The sequence below is a fragment of the Myiozetetes cayanensis genome, unplaced genomic scaffold (genome assembly GCF_022539395.1).
Source record: "Myiozetetes cayanensis isolate MyiCay16 unplaced genomic scaffold, myiCay2020 scf1, whole genome shotgun sequence".
NCBI lineage: Eukaryota > Metazoa > Chordata > Aves > Passeriformes > Tyrannidae > Myiozetetes > Myiozetetes cayanensis.
This window is the reverse complement of record NW_026086604.1, coordinates 52,526,852-52,536,102: the sequence shown is the minus strand read 5'-3', so window position 1 is coordinate 52,536,102 and position 9,251 is coordinate 52,526,852.

Here is a 9,251-nt window from a genome sequence, read left to right as displayed (position 1 = left end):
CACATGGCAGGGATTGCACAGGGGCGCCTTGGTGTGCTACAATGAGCTTGTAGCCCTTGGGCATGCTAGAACTTGTTCATTACACAGGGTACCCCCCTCTTCTTGCCCTTCCCCTTGTCCAGTGGGCCAGTGGCCACTCCAGTGCTTACATGATCCATCACTACTAATGCAAAGTTCAAAAGCTACGTGTAGTTGACTGTCCTATGCGACCATTTCTGCATCTGCAGGAACAGCTCCCAGTGACTATTGTCAAGTGCCTCCTCTGTGTACTGTTTGGTCAGTTTTGCAGCATGGACAAGCTTGAGTTTCTGGGACAGCCACATCCTCCACCCAGGATGTCAATTAACAAAGCACACAGTTATGTGGATCAGTCTGTACGAAGCAGGAGGGGAAGTCTTCAGGACTTTGAAAATCTTACCTGGAGAGCTTTTGTGACAATTAGTCAAATGCTTGGTTGTACTGGTGAGCTTGTCTCCAGTTGGCTTCCTCTCTGGAATCAAGGTATTGCGTCATTAGCACGGAGACCAGCTGAGGAGTTCCTGGGCCCCCCAGTGAACGAATGTTGGTCCACTGGGTGCCCAGCGGGTACCCAGCTATACTGCAATTGTAACTATTGCATAAAGTTTACTTTCATCCTGTATCTCTCTTATAAATTAATTTCCATAGGTCTTGCCACAATACTAGGGTGCAGTTCTTGTTGGTAAGACTTAGCATGACTCTGCATGGCTGGAAGCTGTGATCCACCCTGCTTTGGAGGGGCTGTGTGCCCAGGCTGTGCCAGGCCGGGGCCAGGAAGGGAGAACCTGGGGACAACACAGGGTATTCTCTTACTGGTGCCCAAGCCAGCAAAGTTGGCACACTTGTGGCAGCAGTGTCCCTCAGGGGGGAGCAGCATCAGTGAGTGCCTTTGGCAGCACAGGAGGAACGGAGGAGCAGGTGCTGTGGCCTGGGAAAGCAAACACTTTAGCTGCAGCACCCAGAGCTGGCACTGAGGCAGCCCACAAGGGACCTGAGCCAGGGAGTGCCCAGCAAGAGTGCCAAGAGTCCTTGATGAGGTGGAAAGCCCAGGTAGAGGCCCAGCAGCACCTTCCATTGCCCACAGGACCATTCAGTCAGTGTTATCAGGAGTTGCCTTTTTCCCCAGGCAGCTCAGTGTCCTCAGGGCTGTCCTTTTACCTGTCCTTCAGGCCCTAGAGGTGTGGGTGAGGGTTGGGGTCCCTTCACCTCTGCAAAACTTCAACAATCTGCTGAGACCAGGACTAAAGTATCTTTCACCTTGTGTACAGCAGAGAAATAGCTGCTTTGGCAACTTACCCCACTTCTGTCTGCTCCCTGTCTCACACATAAACTGCTGTAGAGCATCACTTTGTTTTCCTTTGCTATAGGTACATGAAGGCACTGAGTGCCTGCCAGAGCAGAAGCTGAAAACAAAGTCACAGCCCAAGTAGAAGCTGAAGCAGTGCCCAAGCAGGACCTGGAACCAAAGTTATGGCCTGAGAGCTGACGAAGTTGCAACTCCGATGGAGCTGGATCTGAAATTGGAACAGCACTCAAGTGTAAGCCTGAGCAGGCTGGGCCCACAATCGGGCTAGAGTCAAAATCACAACCCAAGGTGAGAGTACATGCTGTGATCAGAGCAGGGAATCAGTGCCAAAAATGGGGGCCCAAGATGGAACTAGAGTAGATGTCAAGGTCCAAGCAGAGGCCAGATCTGAAATTACATGCCAAGAGAGGCTGGAGCTGAAGTTGCAAACCAATGCACAGCAAGAGCCTACACCACAACTCACTGTGTGGCTGGAGCCTAAACTGTGGCTCAAGGTGGTGAGAGACAAAAACCACAGCCCAAGACAAGTGGTAGCCCAAAGTAGGGCAGGAACTGAAGTCACAGACAATTATTGGGCCAGAGCCATGACCAGAAATCATGACCAGAGATATTACTGAGATGAAGAATAGACTGACATGGGCCTAGAGCCAAAAATCACAACCTGCTATCCAGCCCTAGCCAAAGTCACAAACCAAACAGGCACTGGAACTGAAGTAGCAGCCTATTGTTAAGCCAGACTTGTCTCAGTAGCCTGAGATGGGTATGGAGCTGAAATTGGAGGAGCTGAAGTCACATCTCGAGATGGAGCCAGAAATGAAGCTGTGGCCCAAGACTTCAGCTAGAGGCAAAGTAACAGCCCAAGATATGACAAGGGACGAATTAACAACCCATATAAGGGTCAGAGCCAAAGACACGGTCTGAGATTGAGCCAGAGCCAAAGATTCAGCATAAAAGGCACCACCACTGATGTTGCATCTCAAGATGGGATTGAATTCACAGCCCTATAAGGGACTGGAGCTGAAGTCATGACCCAAAAACTGGATCAGAGCCTAAGTTGTGGCCTCATGTTGGAAGAAGATGAAGATGTGGCTTGAAAATATCCGCCACTGGTTACACATGGAACAGGGCTGAAATCGCTGCCCAGTAAGAGGTCAGAGCCAAAGCTGCTGCCTGAAGTGGGCTAAAGCAGAAGTCATGAACCAAGCAGGGATCAAAGCCGAAGTTGCAACCCAGTACTGAACCAGAGACAAAGATGCGGATCATTAGGCAGCCAGAGTCAAAGTCACAGCCTGATGAGACTGGAACTGAAGTAGCAGCCAAGGTAAGAGCTGCAATAGCCTTCCAAGCAAGGCCAGAGCCAAAGTTGTGATCAAGTTGTTGGCAAAGTATCTGATCAATATCAGGCCAGAGCTTAAGTCACAGCACAATACAGGACCAGAAACAAAACTGCAATCAGATATCAGGCTGGAGCCAAAGCGGCACCTGAGATGGGAATGAAGCCAAATTTGTGGCCTAAGCAATAGATAGAGCCAAAGTTGTGGATGAAGATGTAGCTGGAGACAAAGTCACAAGCCAAGATGGGGACAGAGCTGAAGCCATGGCCTAAACAATAGCCACCTAAGGAGGGGTCAGACCCAAAGTCTGAACAGAGCCAAAGAAGAAGGCAACGCAGCAGAGCAATGGCCGAAGCCAAAGTCTGGCCACAGATGGGGCTGAAGCCAAGTTTCAGTCCAAGATGGGGCTAACCAAAAATCTTGGCCCAATATTGAGCCAGAGCTGCAGTAGCAGCCTGAGGTGGGCCAGAGCTGAAACTGCTGCCAGAGATGGGGCAGGAGGTAAAGTCTCACTCCAATATCTCTACACAGCTGAGGTCAGCAGCTCAATTCGGCACAAGTGCTGAAGTCACAGCCCAAGCAGGGGCCAGAGCCAAAGCTGCTACGCAATATCAGGCTGGACCCAGAGTCCAGGGGCAGAGGAGACATGGGAGCTTGAGCTGGAGCCAAAGTCACAGCCTAATATCAGGCTGGGGACAAGTTCATGACCCAAGATGGGGCCAGAATCAAAGTTGTGGCTCAGGATGGGGGCTGGAGCTGTGATGATTGCTGAAGATGGGGTAGGAAACATGGTGATGGCCCAAGATAGCTCCTGATCTTTACTCACAACTTGAGCAGAGATCAGACCTGAAGTCACAGCCTGAGATGGGACCAGAACCAAGATCACCATCCAACCAGGAGCCAGAGCTGAAGTTACAGAACTTGGAAATGAAGCTGTGGCCCGAGACAGGGCTGGAGCAGGAGCTGGAGCTGAACTCACAGCATGTTATGCAGTCAGAGCCAAAGCTGAAGCCCAAGTACTGGCCTGAAACAGTCAGGAGCAAAATTTGCAGACAAAGATGGAGCTGAGTGGAAACTGCAGCCCAATATTGGGCTGGAGCTGAATTTACAACCTGAGCAGAACACAGAGTCAAAATTATGGCCTGAGATAGGATCAAAATCAAAGTCACAGCCTGACAGGGGGATGGTGCCAAAGTCATGGCCTGGCATCAGGCTGGAGCTGAAGTTTCTGCCCAACACAAGCTGAAAGTTTGGCCTGAGCAAGGGTTGGAGCTGAAGCAAGGCTGAAAATGGGGCCAGTCAAAATAATGGCCTGAACAGAGCCAACCACAGCTGAAATTAACCACCAAGCTGAAGGTGCAGTCGAGTCTCCTGAGGATGGCTGGAAACAAAGCTGTGACCCAGTATCAGGCCAGAGCCAAAATAGTGGCCCAAGATGGGGCTGCAGCCAAAGGTGAAGCACATTCTTTTGATTGTGTCCCCTTCAGGGTGTCAGCTTAGAGCATTGCATCCTTATTCATTACTTACCATCAGCAACAATAATAATTAGGGAATTGTAATTATCCCCTGGCAATTAGCTGCTGTTTTTATGATCTTCTTAAGTAGAAAGGATATACCTTGATTTCATAAGCCTGCAGGGCAACATGTAGTGTTAAGTTTGGGCTTGAGTTTGATGTATTGATTGGACAATCGCAGAGGAGGGAACACAGGGGAGGATTCTCAGGCTTGTTTAGGAACACAAAAAAAAACCAAACCCAAACAAAAATCCCAGACTTAATACAACTGGGGAAGAGTTTCATAAAGAGACATAATTACAGATTTCTAGCTGCTTCTGGGTCTGACCAAGTGGCCAGAAAGAGACTAAACTGCCAAGCAGAGGAGACCGTAGCTCTTAAATTCTCCAGCACTGTTTTAAAAAAGTTTTCTTAAGGTTGTGGTTTTGTTTTCAAGATACTGTAAAAAAAAAAAATCATTCTGCAAATCTGCTGCTTTTTCTGTGCAGAATTGGTATAACTGAAACTGCTCTGTGCTTTGGAGGTGCCAGACAGAAGACATCCTCGTGACATGAGTCATGAGCTCCTCTGAGCTCAGAGAGCACTTGCTCCTCATTGACACAGCAGCAAGTGCAGCCCTCTCTGCCCAAGGGTAATGGTGGTTGTGACAATTCTCACCTCTGGAGGTGGAACCCCACTTCTCTAAATCTTGTCCCTGCCATAAAGAACAGTCCAATATAGGAAAACAAAGGTTCAGGCAATCCCCTGCATCCCAGTGCTCTGAGAAGGCAGCACTGATGAGCTCAAGGAGATAACAGTGGGTGATGCAGGCAAGATCTCATTTGTAACCTCTGGGCTCCAGCTTTCCCTAGGATGAAACAGGATGCTGAGGGAAGTGGTCGAGTCACCATGCCTGGAGGTATCATTTAAACGATGTGTAGATGTGGCGCTCAGGGACGTAGTTTAGTGGTGGACTTGGCAGTGTCAATAGTTGGACTTGATAATCTTAGAGGTCTTTTCCAAACTAAACTATTCTACAATTCTATGATTCTAGGGGTAACTCATGAACTGTATTTTGATATTGCTGTGTTAGGTGGCTGGAGTAGCTGAAGGGCTAGACTGCTGCCAAACACTGTTTTGATAATGTTGGTCCCCCAAGGGGGTAAATCCAGGTTTAGCATACTTAGTACGAGATTACATGTGCCATGGCTTCCTAATGTGTACGATGCAGTATGGTCTCAAAATGCTTGAACATGCTACAGTTTTTGTGACAACTCCATTGTCAGACTGACTCATTAAAGTATCAAATAGTCTGTGTACTCCTTACCTTTAATCTCATGCTGAATCAAGGATCTCATATACTCTTGAAATCAGACTGAAGTCATAAAATGAATGCAGTTCCACTTGAGATGCTGTGCTTGAATCCATCTGGAATGCAGTTGTGCTCCTACATATAATGTGACTCAAAACTGTGCTGCTGGGTGAGTGACTAGTAGTGGAACAGATCCAGCACTAGGGATTGTGGCGGGGTGTCTGGCAGCCTCTGTGACCTAAGGCGGGGACGGAGAGACAGCCCAGGCTCTTTGTGAACTCTGCCTTGACCCGGCCCTCGTGCTTACTGATGGGATCTCAAAGCAGATGGACAAAATGCAGATCTACCACTCGGTTCTAAATACAAAGCTGCAAGTTTACCAGGTGGGGGTTTTTTTATTATTTCATATGGATTTGTCCATAAATGCCAAAAGAGTTGCCAGAGAGCTCGTAAGGATGTGGATCTGAGAGAACATGAGAGAAGTTAGAGATGAGAAGTGATGCTTCACTTGCCCTTCAGGCTTAATAGACTCTGCAGTAAGCGGCACCAAGTACCCTCAGCTGGCACTGACAAGCACCTCCCACCAGCGCATTTGTACCAACAGCGCTGTCCTTTATCCAGGCGCTCCCTGAGTGCCGGCTTGGAGCACCTTTCCCCCAAAAGCAGGTGCCTGCACACAGCTGTGGCCTTCAGCCCAAATGTGGCAGCTGTGTTTTAATGCAGGAGGAGACACTTTGGATGAATTTGAGTGGAGGAAGGGAAATTTCTCTGCCTTGGCTGACTAATGACTAATGATTCAGTTCACCAAAGACCTGCATTTAATTTTTATCCTGATCAGATTAGAAGAGCCATGAAAATAAAGATAAAGCAGTATCATTTTATACACGGAGCACTCAAAAGTTCTGCCAATGCCACTAAAAGTATATTTTCTATTGCTGGATTGTTCAGCATTAATCCTCTATTTAGTGATTTGCACACCTCTGCACAGAATATACCCCAAACCAGCCTATTTTCTTCAAAAAAAAAGAAGTCAAACTGTCAGTGCACAAGCAGCACTCAAACTACAGCTGCACGATTTACTCTCCAGTACGGTCCTACTGCAGACAGGCACTTTACTTCTCCTGTGCTACTGTCAGGTTGCGATTTTAGCATACCTGATACCATTTTCCTGACAGAGCACAATTTTATAGTGAAGAGCCTGGAGCTAGCATGCATATTATCTTATCTAAAGGCATAATATCAGCAGAATATACAGCATAATTGTAAAAGGTGAGTGGGCCTGCACGTTGAGTAGTTAATGTAGTTATCACTCAGTCACACGGCTTTTCATGTTTGCCAATGCACCTCTCTCACTGAAAGGCTGTGACAAACAATACTGCACCAGTGACTTCCCAAAACAAATACAGAAGTTGCTATCAGCATTTTGATCTGCAAAGAAGCGGGGCCAAAGGAACCAGACTGACTTTGCAGTGTGTCAGTCAAGCCTTACCTGTTAGGCTTTTCCTGACAAAACAGTAGTGGAAGTTACCAGCTCATCAGCTTTTTCCCTGAGAGCTATAAAGTTTGCAGCTGTAAGCAAATTTTATAGCACTTGCAATCCTAACCCCATTGTCAGGAAAAAACTAGCTCCTATACATTTTGCTGTTGCCATAAACCTTGCCAAAAGGCTATGCAAGCACATTTGTGCTTTTAATCTGACTTTTATGTCTTCTTCACCAACTAAAGTCAACTAGGGCAAACTTGGGTCAGCTTATGAAATATTCACAGCATTGTAACACAATTACATGTGTATGCATATACACAGGGACATGTAAAAAGCAGGAATATTCTCACTGCTCTGAGATGAAAACGACTTTATTTCTTTTCCCCTAAGAGTTCTTGCTGCCCAGGGTTAAATGTAGGTCAAGCTGTCTGAGCCCATGTCTGTGGCACACAGAGAGAGTAGGATTAAACTGGAATTTTCCACTCAACTCGACTGTCAATCACTCTAATGTCTGCAAATGTTAAATTAATCTGGAGTGATCTGGTGTTGGCACTGATGAGAGCTCCTGGGGCTCAAGGGTGGCATTTTGGCCTCCATGAGAAAGGTGCCCTCTTTCTCAGGACAAGGGGTGGCTATGTCCTGGCTGCTGGCTCAAAGCCCTGAGACTACCAGCCAAACACAGAAAAACAGCTCTGTATGAGACAGATGTATGTGCATGCTAGAAGTGAGCAGAGGGAAACTACACCTCTCAGGTGGAGGAGGGACTGAGAACAGTGGCGATGGAAAGGGTATTCCTAGCATCGCCATAGGCTGCACCGAGATCTGGCACGTACTTCTCAACGTGTGTTTCCTCATCTTTGAAACAGTTTTAGCGCCTTTCTGCTGCTGTTCTGCAACACACTTCATAGTGGAAACCATTACAAGATACAAAATATTTTACTGCCAGCATTTCCCGGCTTACACGTCAGCCCCTTTATTAGGGACAGCCAGCCTTCAACATGCCCCCCTCTAGCCATGGCAGCACATCCACTGGCATTCCAGTAAAGCTGCCTCCAGCTCAGCATGTGGCGGTTATCATTGGGATGGATCATGCAGTCCTGCCAACTTAAATAATGTATTAAAGGCAACTTGGAACACCTAAGGCAGGCAGAAATTTGCAGTTAAATAGTAGCAAATACAGCATTTGGCTTCTCCCTTATGTTTTGGAACGTTCTGGGGACAAGTAGTGTTACTGACTATACAGGACACTGAGAAACTCAGCTCATCAATTTTTACCACATGCAAGGAATTCAGTATTTCAGCTCTAATCCCCATTCTCAGGCTCTCGGGAGCAATCATTTGGCAGTCGGTCTGGAAAAAAAAAATGTAGAAAACAAGTAAGAAAAAAACCATGCAAGTTTTTTTCTTAGTCAGTGCTAGACTTCTGCAAAAGCAGCACAATGCAAACTGCACAAAAGCAGGGCATCACTGCAGTAGCAGCGAGCTATTAGAGCAGGGTTCAGCAGTAAGGATTTTAAAATGTGCATTTTAATTAGAACTCGTTTAAAGCACAACCGATCAAAACAGTGATAATGAGAGAAGCCTAATTAATTTTTGTCTAAGAAACGAAGTCTCATTACAGAGGGGTCTTCGGAAGAAAAGGGTTTGGGATGTTAAAAACAGGGTGTTTTTGTAATGAGACGCAATACTGCTGGGAGCCTGGAAGCCAGACCTAGAGGTTTCACAGGACTGCAGCAGCCACTGTATTAATCTTTTAGCAGAAAAAAGTAACCCTACTGAGATGAGACATCCCATTTATAACTGAGCTCTGAGTTGCAACCATTGGCAGAGATATTAAAACACAATCAAACAGAATGGCATATTATAAACCAAATATAAATACAATTAAAACCAGATTAAGTAAAAGATCAAAGCAGGCTCAAAAAATGCAGTTTCCAGGGAGTTCAGGGTTCAGACAGTAGAGGAGGAGCAGAAGCTTGGAGATTTGGAGCACTTCTGAGGACTAAGGATCTAACAATTTTCTAAATACTAAAGAATTAAAATGCTGTAGATTGAGGAGTACGAGCTCAGGGTGGTTATACGAAAGAGAATGGTTTCTTTTGAACCAAAAATAAGTACTGTAACATCTAAAGAGCTAAGGTGTTTGAAAAGAACAGCAGCAAGGAGAACCCCCCCTCCCCGGTTCCTGAGTGTATTATAAAGGCTGCTCCATAGCAGGGTATCAGGAAGTGGGCTGGGACACGGCTCCCACAGCAGACCTCTTCCCGGAAAAGAACTGCAAGAAAGCTCCAGGTTTGAAGTACTC